This window comes from Armigeres subalbatus, chromosome 1, assembly GCF_024139115.2.
Source record: "Armigeres subalbatus isolate Guangzhou_Male chromosome 1, GZ_Asu_2, whole genome shotgun sequence".
In the NCBI taxonomy this organism is placed as follows: domain Eukaryota; kingdom Metazoa; phylum Arthropoda; class Insecta; order Diptera; family Culicidae; genus Armigeres; species Armigeres subalbatus.
In genome coordinates, this window is record NC_085139.1 from 78618580 (window position 1) to 78634717 (window position 16138).

The 16138-nt window shown below is 38.4% G+C and overlaps 1 protein-coding gene and 1 long non-coding RNA gene across 14 annotated transcripts in view; one reads left to right on the forward strand and one right to left on the reverse strand.

The window, feature by feature from the left end:
• The window catches only part of LOC134227444 (uncharacterized), a 625652-nt gene that overhangs the window by 13579 nt on the left and 595935 nt on the right, over positions 1-16138 (reverse strand). The window lies entirely within an intron of this gene.
• Positions 8641-10164, forward strand: LOC134213451 (uncharacterized). 2 transcript variants are annotated; one of them, XR_009979470.1, is made up of 3 exons: positions 8641-8805; positions 8881-9045; positions 9106-10164. It is a non-coding gene; the product is annotated as an uncharacterized LOC134213451 (long non-coding RNA). The 2 variants fall into 2 exon arrangements; XR_009979468.1 differs by having other exon boundaries at positions 8881-10164.

Consider the following 16138-nt stretch of genomic DNA (forward strand, 5'->3'; position numbering starts at 1 on the left):
GTGTAGTCAAAAATCATTTAGAAGAAAAACCCTTAATAATCCACCTGCGGTGACTTTCTAGTGTATTATGGAAAAATAGTATTTTTGCCATAACTTTTGAGTCCATAGTCCGATCCAGCCTACTTTCAAAATGAAATGATAAGACAGGATTTCCATTTGAATGCAACTTGTTGGTTGAGAATACGTGCAAAAAAAATGGCTGGACTATTTACGCGCTTTTTGTACAAAAAATAGTATTTTGGCCATTACTTATTTGCCAATGCCAACAACTCGAACGCAGACCTTTTCGATTATTGCTAAATATTAATTGTTGAAAGCAGCAGCACGTCCAAGCTAACAACAAACTGCCCTATGGTAAACGCACCGTACCGGCACGATTGTGACAGAAAATTGGTACGATTTTGAAATAATTAAATAATCTGGATCTAAAGGATCTAGAAAATGTGAGAAAATGATAGATTTCCATAATGTACGGAATCAAAAATATCTGAAGGTAGAAGTTTAGGTCATGACAATGATCTCAATCGGAAAGATATGAATCAGTTCCAGAATCCGAAATAAATGAGATACCAGAGAATGTCTCAAATCTGGAGCATTCTTAAATCTGCAAATATCTAACAATCTACTAAATCAGGAAAACTTCTGAAACGTCACCATCTCCATTTCATTGCTTTCTAACAATGATTGTTTAAACTGCATACTTTCAAAAGACAACGGAAAACGGACAATACTCAGTAGTCCAGTGAGGATTATTTCGCTTATCGAAGAGTTTCCACAACTAGAAGAGCAGAAATCGAACAAGCGCCTCATAAAACATTAAATATTTCATACACAAATCAGTTAATTCAAATAAAAATATAGCATACCAAAACCATGAGGTCTACAAATTATTTTACTTCACTGAACAATATTATTTAAATGAACAAATCGAAAGCTAAATGCGTTTCTGTTGAAGATACAGAATTGTATTACATAGTGAGATTTAATGAAAGAATTTATATGTATAAAATATTGAGTTAAATTTGAATGGTTTTATTCAGCGGCGCAGCCGATTTATTTTTATTTTATGGAAATTGGAATTATTAAAAATTAATTTCGAAATTCCGCGAAATTCCGTTTAATTTCGTTAAAAGAAAGATTTTTCAGTCGAAATTTTTGAAATTTAACGATACGGAACGAAATCAGAAAAACAGATTTCGCCATACTCAAATTCCGCGGAATTCCGCGAAATTTCGTTTCGAATGCCCTAAAACGAAATTTTTCGAAATACCGCATATGCTTACATCGGGGGTGACAATGGGTCTGGGGGGTGAGAATGGGTTATCGCTCTCACCGGCAGCCTGGAGGTCGTAGAGCAAAATCGTTCAAAAAGGTCTCTTATATTTTAGTCTTCTTGTTCTCAGATACATTCAATCCATTCTACAAGCATTCTTCCCCATTTGACCCATTGTCACCCACGACGACGGTACTACAGACATAGAGGACTTTGACCCACACCTTTATTGAAGCACATCGATTTGTACCGTAGTTGGTCTATGCTTAGGTGTCACCTGCAGTGGAAAAGAAGTCGATCCATCACAACGAATTTGAAGAGTTTTGAAACAGCGCTTAAAGACGATATTCCGCGGTAGTTATCGATTTCTTCACTATCACCCTTTTTGCGATAGGAGAAATCGATAACATAACTGTACTTTTCCAGCAAGAAGGAAACACTCCAGTTACAAACGACATATTGAAGATCTTAAGCAGAGGGATTAGCAAGCTATAATCGAGTTCTTCAATATTACCGAAGGAATGCCATCAGGTCTTATGCAAGTCGATGTTTTCAATTTACCTGCGGCTGCCATTATGGAATCGTCATTGAGGTATCGTGATGTGCCCTAATTTCGCGCGCGCTCTTACTTCGCGCATTACAAAATCATTTATTTTTTTTTTCAAATTTTAGGTACCAGTCAAAATTGAAAAATCTGGAGGATTACAAAATATCATTGTTGTTACATGTTTTTCACGAACGAATTAGAAAAACAAACTTAGTTTAGTATACCAAATAAAATTATTTCAGTTTGGTCCTCCTATCGACCGCCATATTTGATTGTGCTTAGCACAGAGACGAAGAACATGACCCAAGTGGGGGAGAATGGTCCAAAATGCACCCCTGGGGCAAATTAGCCTCACTCATTAAATCACTCATATAATCTGTTGTAGCGGGGGGGTCCCGTAGCGTAGTTGGCTACACGTTCGCCTTACAAGCGAATGGTCATGGCACAGACAAACAGACATAACACATTGAACATTCACTCATCAAATTTATCGTCATTTAAACACTAACGACATCTGTTGATTTCAGTCAGTTGGGCAAATCACAGATGGCGGTAGCGAGCAAATGTCAAACTCGAACAAATCCGATGCGCGCGCCACTAGTGACCGATTGGCCAACTAATGATTATTTGAATTGACCAGTAAATCAGTGAACGATGGAAATTTGACGAGTGTTATGTCTGTTTGTCTGTGGTCATGGGTTCGATTCCCAGCCCCTCCAACAAACCCTCGTCAGTCGCCGGATGCGCAGCCTTACACGGTGGCGTATTGGGTACCCAAGTAGCACACATGTCCCACATAGATTACTGCAACGGATATGCGACTAGATTTGGTCACTATCAAGTTGCTGCAACCATTTTAGTCTGACTTGTGCTGCTCGGGTAGCGCCCTTACCGTTGCAACTGCCTGATGACGACTGACAAATTGTTCTTCTCTGAGGCATTCCTCCAACGTACCCGGATAAATGGCAACCGAACAATGCTCAACGATCATTGGATCCACGACACGGACAAATGGATACAACGGACTCACGATGAGATGGACTGGCTACGACAACAATAATGGTAATGGAAAATCTAAAAATAGATTCTGACAGCAGAATACCACAGTAGATTTCGGCACAGTAACGGTTAAGTAACACAGAGTGCCTAACAAATAAATAAAGGAATAAAAAAAACTGTTGTAGTACATTTATGATCGAATATTACTATTACAAATCATAATTAGTTATCCATCATTGAGCTCCACTGGAACCTGGAGACGAGCCAGCCTCGGGCTGAAAGTCTCCTTAATAAAGACACAAAAAAAAGCTCCACTGGAAAAATTTAGCAAAATCCCTTCATATTCACTCAAATTTAACGATTTGCTATTTTTTCACCACATCCGTAGAATTGTAGTTCAATCCATTAAGAAAAAACAAACAACAATGCGTTCACCATCATTTTACATGCAATTGAGTCATTTTGTCAATTTTGTCATTGAGTCAACATTTGTATCCATTATGCTCTGATGGATATGTTTATTCGTCATTACTATTGAAAAGTGTGAAATTTTATGTATTTTGTGTTTATTTAGACTTTCGCTTTGTGCGCGAAATTAGGATATGAGAGTAATTAGGGTGCCTAATTTCGTTTATTGTTGTTGCGTAGTTTCATTTACAACATTCTAATGAAACAAAAGCAATAAAATGCACAGGACAGTTTTACACTGAATAGAACCCGAAGAGTTTAATCCCATACGCTTTTGACGTAGGACTTACGTCTTTCTTTACTATACTGGGTGTCATTTAGATTCTTGGAAATCGAGAGCGTTACGCTGAAAGGGAAGATTTTGAACGTTACTAGCGCCTTTATCTTTCGATGGATTTTTAAGATTTATATATCAATCGACTCTGACACTCTCCAGCATTTTGCCTATTTCATTGAAACTTAAGACTATTAACGATAAGCTATTGAAAATTTCAATTCTTGTCAAAGCCAGCAAACATTTCATATGTAACCAATCCCGTGCATTCCTACAACGGACATCAGAATTCGGTATGTCACGGGCCTTCGGGTCCACCGCAAGATTTTGAGTATAAATGAAGCAGTGTCTGCCGTGTGCGAGTCATTACAATTTGTGACAGCAGCGCGTATTGACATGCTTTTTGCTCGCGCATTTTTCATTTAGTTCGTTCGTTTGTTGTGTTCACCTACACAGCATGCAGTCGCCAGCGGTAGAACTGGGTGCGATTGTGCGTGAAAGAAGTGGGCGCATTTTTTGTCATTCTGTGCTTGATGATGGTCGGATGCAATCGCCCATCGCATCGCTCTGAATTCGCGGCTCACGGTTCACGGCATCATCGGCCTGATGGCACTATGGGGAATCAGGTGGCCGAAAATAAAAAAATCGACTTTCTCTGATTCGTAATTCAAGTTGACCTACTAAATGCTAATGCTTTGGAGCATTAAACCCCAGCATATCAGCACTCTAAGCTATATGGTTATCAAGATATAGGCATTAGAGCCAGACTCTTTTTAGTTCTTGAAAAATCAATGCATTATTCAACTGTCAATATCTTCGGCTACAGTAGCTCTTTTCCAACTCTTTAAAAAGTTTCTGAAAGCTTGTTTCATGGACTTGCGAAGAACGGGTGAGTTATGGGAAAATAGGTAGTGAAACATCCGAAAATGACCCGAAGAAAAACATTTTTTTTGCAACCAAAAAGTTTCTTAAAGTTTCGCTTAGCGACTACCACTACGACTTTCTTTGGACCTCCCAGAAGGCATTAAAACAAATTCCAGCTGCTTATGGCTGCAAATCTGCGATTCCGATCACTTTTTCGAAAAAAAAAGTCATTAATTTTGAAACATTAAATGTAATTATTCTCATAATACACGGCAGACTGTGATGGGCTGGATACAAATCCCATGCGTATGACAAAAGAGCACCAAGAACAGTTAAAATAGAAATAGTAGATAACACGAAAAGTGTCGTAGGCTTCGTGGTAGGCCGTGTACACGATAGCTTATGCAGCTATATGATACTCCATTTGGCGTAGGCTCACCAAGAGGAGGCAACTCATTATCTATCAAGTATCAAGCAAATAAATATGAAAAAAAAAAACAATATACTCTTGAGGGTTACGAAAATACTCTAGGCTTCATTTGAAATTATTTCATAAAAAGTAAAATTTTGATATTAATTAAAATCAAATATGTGAATACAAGAAGCAAAAATGTCTGTACCTAAGGACATCTTTCGATAATTATTGGTATGTACCTAGGTGAAATAAATAAACAGAACATTTATGAATGTCTATCTGAGTGCATAGTGAGCTGTGATTGCGAAGGTAAACCGTGTGAAGTGTTTGTACTTATTATTTGGTGAATCATGAATTATAGGCAACTCATTGAAGTATTTAGAGCTCACGAGAGACGTCAGGTAGATCGCGTTGAAAAAGCTTTGGAATATATCTGCCAAAGCTTCGCAGTGGATAAACAAAAAAAGAGTCAACTCCATACAAAATTGAAAAATCTGCATTTGAAATTTGAAAAAAAATGGCAGGCCGCATCCCGGTCCAAAACTTACTTTGACTCATATAATGAGGAATGGCTTGACACAGAATTTGAATTAGAAGAATTTTATCATGCTGAGCCAGAGCCAGTGGCTTCAACATCTCGTGGAAGGCCATCAAAAAATTTTGAGGATTTAAGTGAGCGTACGAAGCGCAGAAGAATTAATGACGAGCTAATGGATCCAAGAGAGGATACCATAGAAAAAGCGCTACTGGGAGCAAGAAGAACTGCCTACAACAGAAGTGATACGAGTATGGTGAAAGTGATAGGCCATATTTAAAAAAAACCGAGATCACGCTTCCAGAATGTACACTACTCTAAGTGATTCTCATGGAATGATGTCCGATGAAGAAACTTTTGAATATTTTCTCGATTGTGATATGAGTAAATATGTGTACGAACAAACACATAAAAAAAATCCTGCAAGATTTCCTACTTACAAAGTGATACAAAAAATGAAAGCGATATGTTCTCCTCCACTGGATTCCATCGAAAAAACGGCTACAAAAATACAGGTAATGAAAGATAGATCATCTCCCTTGAAATGGAATAATATATGTATTCATATTTTTCTTTTAGGTTAGAATACAATCGCTAATGCAACATACTGTAGAAAGAATAGTGAAATCATTGAAACACGAAATCAATCAATATATGGATGAAAATAACCAGGACTTCGTCGAAATGGTCCTTTTAAGTAGTTGGGGTATGGACGGATCTACGGGATACTCGCAATACCATCAATCATTCCCAGGTACGAATCAACCAGATGATTCAGATGTATTTTCAGTGACAACGACTCCAATACATTTGTATTTACTAAGTAATCGTAAACATATTTTCTGGTACAACTTGACCCCACAAAGTATTCGTTATTGCAGACCAATTATGCTAGAGTTTGTGAAGGAATCGAAGCAAGTTGTGATCGATTGCAAAAACACCATAGAGAGAGAACTAAGTGAATTAGTTCCAGTTAAGGTCGATTTGGAGCAGGAGAAATATGTTTTGGTTGACTTCGATTTTGTCATGAGCATGGTGGATGGTAAAGTTCTAAATTACATAACTGGTACGTCATCTATGCAAAATTGCCCAATTTGTAAAGCCACTCCAAATGTAATGACAAGCCTAGAGGTATTATTTTTTTTAAAGAAATACTTGTACATTTTTAAAAACTGTTTTGTTTTTCAAATATTCTAGGAGTTTGAAAAAGGATATACACCAGAGATAGGGACACTTATTTATGGAACATCTCCATTACATGCATGGATGCGATTTTTCGAGTGCCTTCTTCACATATCTTACCGAATGGATTTTAAAAAGTGGCAGGTATCAAAGATATTAAAGGAAGCGTACTTGAAGAGAAAACAACTTATACAGAAAAGGCTTTATGATAGCTTTGGTGTGAGAGTCGACCAGCCAAGGCAAGGTGGAGCAGGATCAAGTACAACTGGAAACATTTGGCGACGAGCGTTTTCGAATCCAAATCTGTTAAGTGAAGCATTAAATGTCAACGAAGAGCTAATTCACCGGTTCTGGAACATTCTGATCGCGATAAACTGCCAAGAGCCAATCAATCCTGAAAGGCTAGACAGTTATTGAAAAGCAACCTACCGGTTATATTTGCAGCTGTATGATTGGTATAAAATTCCTGCTACGGTGCATGAAGTCCTTGCCCATGCTGGGGATATAAATATTCATTCACCAGCACCACTTGGAATGTTGGCTGAAGAAGCAGCTGAGTGTCCACACAAGCACTTAAAAAAAAGTCGGACTCATCATGCCAGGAAAGCCTCAAGAGAAGAAAATTTACATGACGTTTTCATTCGTGCTATGAACTCGTCGGATCCTTTGATAAGCTCCCTCAACTTAGGTAAGCGACTTCAAAATAAATCTAATCTGGAATACCCAGAAGATGTTCAAAGTTTTTTAGTGAAACTTCTTGCAATACAACAGATTCGAGTACAGAAAAATATACCATAGCAGATATTTTAATCGATCTTGAAGAAATAAATGATGATTTTGTTGAGGATGTTCATGTACATAATGAATAAATAAATGTTGTTGCAGTATACTTATATATCTTGAAGCTTTTATTGCATGGAGTTCGTTTAGCTTTAATAGAGCTTTATATTGTATTCCCTTTACTTGTTTTACGGGTTAAGAGCCTGAACCAATCTGAAAAATCCTACAAAGACAACCTGTTACGTATGTAGATGCAATGGCCTGTATTTGACGGAGTCCTTGTGCAACTTAGAACATATGTACAACTCAATTCACATAAAAACAGTATACAATTTTCTAGTTTGAACTCTACAGGTCTGCGCTGCAATAAAATACACATCTATAGACTGCTGTGTACATGAGACATTCGTAGATAAAAGGGATATATTCCATAGAGATCAAAGGTCTGTATTCCAGGGAGTTTGGAGACCTTAGAAGTAATAACGACCTGCAAAACAAGTATTTCACATCTTTTAGACAATAATCTACGATATAAGTGTGAAATATTGCAGAAATGAAATGAAAATATTTTCGGCCACCTACTTGTATGGAGCCGCCCCATAGTGATGGGTGAGGCAGCGAGGGCAGCGGTGGTGGATGAAGAAGAATAAAATTAGAGAGATTTGGTCTGCACATCCACGAAAAGTGATCGGTTTCAAAATCCACATGTTCCCGGGATGGGTACGAGTCGTGGCATATGACTGACCATATGTAAAGTTGTGCTTGGTACTAAATATTGTCATACTATACTAGCTCTGATTCCTAGCTGCAACTATACTGTAGAAATTAAAAATTTGATTAAAATAATTAAGTTCTCAGAATAGCTGGCCTCCGTTGCCTGGGTTCAATATGTTTTGAAAAAAAGTGGTCCTAAAGCGGATCTCTCTCAGGATAAAGCGGATCAATCCCCCAGGCACTATTCAACAACCGCATCGAAACCAAATACCGAAGGCAGGGCGGCGTTGGTATTACCTCCGATATTGTAGATGAATCGTAACGGTTGATAAACCACTGTTCAGTTTTTTTTATCAACGGAAGCTGCGGCCATCTTTCAAGCCATGGATCTTCCCAGAACAAAACATTGGCTTATAGATTCCGACTAGTTCAGCAGCTAACTGTCTTTATTTCACCCACCAATAAGGGGTGATTCAAATATGACGTCCACTATTTTTTGGGATTTCTAGACCATCCCTCCCCCTCTGTCACGCTTTTTTGTATACCTAGTACATGTGCTGTCACAAAATTTTAGACCCCCTGTAACCTGCGGCTACAAATGTTATTTGCGGCTCCTCCGCAAGCGGTATTTTCCCGTCCACTAAGCCCACCGTGTAATTTATCCATCTTACATTAGCGAGACAAACAATCTCACTAATATAAGTGGTGAATACTGTGAGTACCGCAAAATCACAACACCATACATGCTGCATGGGTAATATTCATTTAGAGCGGTTTGAGCATGAGCAAAACACAAAAAGCTCACCGTATTTCTTTCATCGGCCCACAGGTGGTGTATGATGGAAGGGTTGCCATACAGAATACACTATATGTAACTTTTCGTGTTCTGTCGCTACCAATCATACTTATAAACTCAGCTATCGTCTTGAGGAGGATTATTCTGTCCGAAACTCCTGTCGGAGTAGTAGTGCGCGTCGGTTTTATAATATTAATTGTAAGTTCTTGTTGATTATTACTAGGTGTAGAATTCTAAAATAAGTGTACTCTTTAATAGATACGGCATTAGGGCAGTGAGTCGGCAATAGTGGCTATTGGGAAGTAGGGCAGCTGAAAAGAAGTGTGTGCGTGTGTGAAACAAGGAAAAAGGTAAAACTACTATTGAATGGTACTATTGTTGGTGATTATTGTTAAGCGTGGCGTCACAAGGTGTTAAAGATTGGGTCAGGTCCATATTGTGGGCCTTTTTTTCTTTTTGTGCCCTTTTGGCGGTGCCGGAGGTGGCGTGTTTTCTTGCACAGAGCAGACGTGCTTCAGTTCCCAGGGCCAGGCGGTGCCGAACAAAAGTTTATACGGGCAATTGGACGCGAGATCGCCTCGCACGTGGCCGAACAACTATTGTTCGAGCCATCTCGCCATTGTGCATAGGGCGATACCCATTATCGTCTCGATCCATTGTCCAGGGATCAATACAGCCACGCATGGGCCCGGCCACGACGCCATTACTGCAGTGACCAGCCACTTGGTTCTTCGACCGACCAAAGCTCCGTTCGACCAAAATCATCGTCCTGCATGACCAAGGCCATCGTCCGACCAAAGCCACCACCCTGCATGACCAACGCACCGTACGACCACAGCCATCGTTCGACCAAAGCCACTTCGTTCCTTGTCGTCAAGCACCGTTCGACCAAACCATCGCCCTGCAAGACCAAAGCACCGTTCGACCAAAACCATCGACCGACCAAAGCCCGCCCGCCAGGTCTGCAGTCGTTCGACTTGTAGCAGGTCCGTCCAAAGCATTCACGGTGGGATTCGACCAAGAAAATCTCGGGAACAGGCCGACACTTCCGGCGATCGTCCAGTGCACCAGCCATCATCTGTGCTCGCGGTGGGATACCTGAGAACGTCGTGGACAAAAGCCATCGGCGAATATGCAGAATCATCGAGAGCCTTCTGCATGTCGCTCGCCAGCAACAACCATCGTCAGCAAGCCTTAGCGGTTACCTACGCCGCTTAAACACCAGCCCGACACCATAAACCGCAAGTACCCATTCCAAAACCCTATGACGTCACAACGACAAATATTAAGGTTTAATAAATAAGCATGTAAAACATATTGCCGTGTAGGTAGCAAATTTATTAAGATTACGCAGCCCTTTAGGTTTCTCCACCTTTTTTGCCTTTCATCGTTTTTCCGGGCTCAATTCGGAGTCGTCAAGCCTCGCCTACGGTGTTTCGGTTGTAAAATTTCTCCTCTAGCAGCTTTTGAGTCTCCGAGGTGCGACACTGTTTGGCAGGTTTTCGATCGTGTAACACATGTGGGTACGTGTCGCGCGACACACTGGCGTGTGTAGCTCCTGCTACTGGTGAGTAGTGAGTGGTGAGACGCTCACGGTCTGTGGTGTGTGATTACTAAGGTAAACGACCCTGTAATTGTCTCCCCTTCCTAGCTTCGGACCTAGCTAGCGGGTAACACCCCTCCCCCCTACAATCTGTGACATCATTGTTGAACGACCCCTAACCTTCCATGAGTACAAGCCGCTTCTTCCTTCCTCCTTCTTCCTTCTTCCACTTTCCTGTTCGTTCTTTTGTCCCTTTCAACGTTTTGCCCTTTGATTATATGTCCTTTTCGACATTTTGTCTATTCGACGTTTTGTCCTCTCGAGCTTTTGTTTATTCAATCTTTTTGTCATAGATTTTTTTGTCCCTTTTTGTCCTTTTGTCATAGATTAGAAAATCGCCCATCAATTAGGCAACCAAATGTCGAGTAGGCCGCGATTCTGTCCAAGCTTCGCTCGTTTTGGTACGGTTTCTATTTTAGTAGGGTTACTGCTCCTTGACTTGTTTCTTATTGTTGTGATTTTTTCCAACAGTAAGCACGCATGTTAACAAAAAGCAGCAAAGAAATTGGTGCTGTATTTCTTTGTTTGGGAAACGGGACAGCTCTTTTAACATACCACATTTTGCCCAAGTCTGAAAATTTCATTAATAGAATTTATAAACTTCAAATACTATCATCAATAAGAAATCTATGAATGCCTCACATTTGCTTGAATAAATAATGGCTTAATAGTTAGGAACAAAGCAATTCTAATTATGTATTTAATTATTAGTTTTATTTCCATAAGTTTTGAATATACAAATTGTTAATAATTCTACACAGCATAAAAGTTGTCGTTTCGAATATCAATACCTATAATCACCTCCATAGATCCGAAAGTTATAAGTTAAATGTAAATACGTAACGTTTATACAAGTTCTACGTCTACTCGCGGTTATGTTAAAACAGTACCCATTAGGGTGGTTCAAAAAATCGATTTTGCTCCACAGTGCTCATCTGATTTTTTACCATGTTCTGAGTGTCCTCTGAAAATTTGAGCTCATTGGGATTAAAACTGATTTAGCACAAGCCGTTTCAAGTTTGCATGCAAATTAGTATGGGGAAATTTATTTTTTCATTATACTGTTAATGACGTTTCCCCATTAAGCGCAGGCTAAAAGAAAACCTACATAGCTAAAAGGGATACTCAACAGCTTTCACCCAACGAAAACCGCATGTTGATTAATCGTCCCAATAATTAGTAATCGATTTTAAGACAGGTTACGAATCTTTAGTCATGATCGTTAATCTTCTTTGAGGGCATCACTGAAATGTGCAGTGCAACATAGTAGCCTGAATTTGTGTGTGCTATCTTTCGCGCCACGGGCAGCAATGTTGCCTGTTGATGAGTTGTGCAATTAGCTCCAGAAAACCACGGTATAGATTAAATTCCATTACTAATTATTGGAACGATTAATTGAGATGCGGTTTTCACTGAGTGGAAGCTGTTGAGTATGTAGGTTTTCTTTTCTTTCGCTATGTAGGTTTTCTTTTAACATGCGCACTATGGGGGATCCCCATACAAGCGAGCGGTCAAAAATAAAATTGGACTTTTAAAGTGATTTTCCACTTAGTTTTAGCTGTGTATGGTCGAAATAGCATGAATATACAATTTCCAACCCCCCCCCCTTTGGGGATCGTCTATGAATTACGTAATTATTTTTTTCATAGGTTCGATTAACGTGACAAAGCAAAATAGGGAAGTTGAAATTTCGTGCGTTTTCTTAAGGAGAAGGAAGGGGGCTGTACAAAAACTAAGTTCAGCAATTTATGGACATTATGGCGGCGATCATGTTAAATGACATTAATTTCATGACATTCCGTGATATTTTTTTGTTCTCACTCTCATGCCTCACAATTTGTATTTAGAACAATTTGTTTGACAAAGTACTAGGATCTGAAGGATCATAAAGCATTAAATGTTAATCAAATAATCAGAATTGAAAATAACTTTTGAAAAAGGGTATTAGCAAATTAGAAATCGCAATCCCATGACATTTTACGTGTACAAGTTATTCAAAAATGAGATTAATATATTCTCAAAAATGTGGACATTCATTGTGGAATGTAAGAATGCTCCATTCTTCCGAAAAGCAAAATTCTTTTAATTTAAATAACAACACTATTTGAATTACTTTTGATTTGTTTTCATGATTTCTACAAGTTATATACAGCATCATTCTTTTCTGTGTCAAGGTTTAAGTCTTCAATGATATTTTCTTCAATTCCATCAACGATGGAAGATGAGATAAATTCATCTAAAGTATTAGAAGATAAAGAACTTTTGAAAATCTTCAAATATTACAAAATTACGCATGGCATAAGAATAACTAAGTGAAAAATTTTTTCCAACGTCTCCTCGTTATCCAAATCGAGCTTAAAATGGATCTGATTCATGTAAGGCACGAAGGAAAATGTCAACATTTGCCTCTCTTGATCATTTTCTTGCATTATGAGTTCTAAATTTCTTCAACTGTTTATATTGACTTTCCGCTGGTTGTTCAGCCAGTGAACCTCAAAGTGTAGATGAGTGAATAAATATTTCCCTACCATTAGCCAGACATTCATGAACACTAGCAGGAATTTCATACGCTCCGTTCTAACTAAGATATTGTTCGTCTTTACTTTTGCAATAAACATGTCAGGAATTATTGATTCCAGGAGATTTATAAATATTTACATATTATGAAATCTCATATTTAGTTCTCCATCAGTAGCTAATGAATAGCTCAGAAAATTAGGTTTAGAGAATGACTCAAACCACTCAAGCCCCAAACGCATTTCAGCGGAATGGCGACGGAAACAGTAAAATTTGACAGGAAATATATGAGCGAACTGTTAAATCCTTCCGTTACCGTTGTGCTGCATTGCATTGGGGTTTTATTCATTACTCCTTTGAAAAGTTAATTAAATGAGCTCAAATGGTTATAAATAAAGTCGAAGTTATTACCAATAAATGTATTTTGACCATACCCTTTGAGCGCATAGTTCAGTCTGACCCATTTTCAATAGGAAACGATGGGACTAGATTTCCCGTCGAATGAAACTTGTTGCGAGAAAATCGGACACAAATAAGTGTCTAAATGGCGATTGCGTTCTTTTGCGCACATACATACAGACGCGCATGCACACACATACAGACATCACCTCAATTCTTCGCGCTGAGTTAGTTGATATATACCACTAGGGGTCTCCGGGCCTTCTATCAAACATTCGTTTTGGAATGAGCATTAACCTTGGAGTACGAGAGAGGCAAAACACGGGAAAAAAACAAAAGAGCAAAAATCAGAGTGACTTCACTCTGTCCACTGCATATACTGGCAAGAAATTCTTTCAGGACATTTTAGTCGAAGCTTTGTCCTTGATGTGTATCATAAAAGAACCCGGGGATTCCTGAGGAAAAAAGTTCTTCACTATCAAAGTTGAAAATAGCGTCGTTTTGGAAAAAAATATTGCTTCCGCATTTTTTCAATTTTTTTCACAGTGTAGCCATTAGTTTTTGCACACCATTTAAAAGCTTATACAATAACCTTTGTAATGATGTATTAACATTGAAGAAAAAACATTTAAAAAATATTTCAATAAATAGTTGAAAATAAAATATTTTTTCAGAAAATTTGCTAACTTTTTTACCCATTTCTGACTTTGCCACCTTATATCTTTGGAACTAGTGCACCTAGAGACTTCAAATTCAGAATTTCTCTTAATTAGAGTATTGACAATGGAGAGAAAATATTTTAAAATAATTCGGAAGACATGACATTTTCGATTAATGACCGCCCGAAATCCTATAGTGATGCGCTTGATGGGGAAGCGTCATTAACAGTATAATGAAAAATTAAAATTCACCATACTAATTTGCATGCAAACTTGAAACGGCTTGTGCTAAATCAGTTTTAATCCAAATGAGCTCAAATTTTCAGAGGACACTCAGAACATGGTGAAGAATCAGATGAGCACTGTGGAGCAAAATCGATTTTTTGAACCACCCTAGTACCCATTGCTCATTTTTATCTAATTTTCAGGCGGATATAGATTAGATTATAGATTAGTGCCTGCAATAGCTATAGAATCCGATGTGTAAAATTATGCTAAACTTGAGTCGAGAATAAAACTACAGCAGCTTTCTCGATAATGTACATAATATTGAAGATGTCTTATATGAAACACATATTTGAGGATGTCCTATGTAAGAGAGAGCGGAATTCAAGACTTTCATACATGATGTCTCTAAAATTAAAACTATTTTTAATACACCAGCTAAACATTTCTCCTACAATGCCTTTTTTTTACTAAAATACGGTTTATATTTCAGAAAAAAACGATATATTAGGAATTATGACTTGTGTCAACTAAAATTCATGAAGTAAAATGTAAGCATAGCTCCAGAGGGTCGAAATATAGGGGCATACCGTTTCGACTAAAGAAAGGGTCACTGACGGCTGTCTGATACCTTTATCTGCATATTTTGAACAATGGATGCATGTTTCTATTGACCAACTGATTATATTTTATCAATCCAATAACGATATTCAATTCCAAACATGAGCAAAGTTAGGAACATTTTTGCGCGAAATTAGGAACTATCCTATTTTTATGCGCGAAATAAAGAGCATACAACGGTTTCAGATTCATACCCCAATCTTTTTTTAAATATCAGCAAAGTTTGCAAGTAACATTTTCTTGAGAACCTAGAATCCTTCTACTACTTGATGCAGTCGCAAATGTTCCCAAATGGCCACTACATGTTTTTCAATAAACGTTTTAACTTTGACAGATCTTAAGTGCGCGAAATTAGGGTGCTTCACGGTATAATGAATCCTGAAGGCTCAGTATTATATCTCGCTTAACTTTTCAAAAGGACCTAAGTAACATTTTTTTCATGAATTAATTTGAATACTGCAATCAATAGCTTTCATGTTGTTGTGTTGATTGCGCTATTCAAATTAATTCATGAAAAAAATGTTACTTAGGTCCTTTTGAAAAGTTAAGCGAGATATGATGCGGTGTTATTCTGCCCAGCGCGCTAGAGTTTCGAGCGAAAAAATACTGAAGAACTGAAGAACTTCGATGCGAAATGATCACATATGGCTTGTTGGTCGGATAAAACAGCACCATTCCTTTTCATTGAAGAAGGAATCGCAAATTCGCTGCGCTGTTCTTTAGCGTATTTCCAGAAAGACTAGGACTGGGACTTGAGGCGACGTTGTATGCTGTCCTGATAGCGAAGTCTCTAAGTGGTTGACTCTTGTGCTTGGAGTACTTCTTCAGAACCGCTTCTTTTGCCAACTGCCGAAGTCTAGATGTCTGCCACAGAGTGCGGTTAACAGATAGGCTTCGCTTGGGAACATGCCTGTCTACCATATACGACAGATAGAACATGGGAAAAAAATTGAACTGCAGCATCTACATTGTTATCATGCAATATATCATCCCAGTCCAGTTTCGACAGAATATGGTTCATGCTGCTGAAGTCTGCTTTCCAGAAGTCGTAAATAACAAGAGCAATGTCGTCTTTGCCAGCAACCAAATAATGTTTCCCTATAATAATGTGTAGGGGTAGATGATGGGGAAGCCACTTTATCAACGGCGCAGGAGATAATGAAATTGATGGAGCAGTGTCACGAAGACTAACAAAGCATAAATCCAGGAATGTGTTAGTTTCATGTTGGCTGAACTGTAATGGTCGAGAAGGCTCTTCGTGTACGAG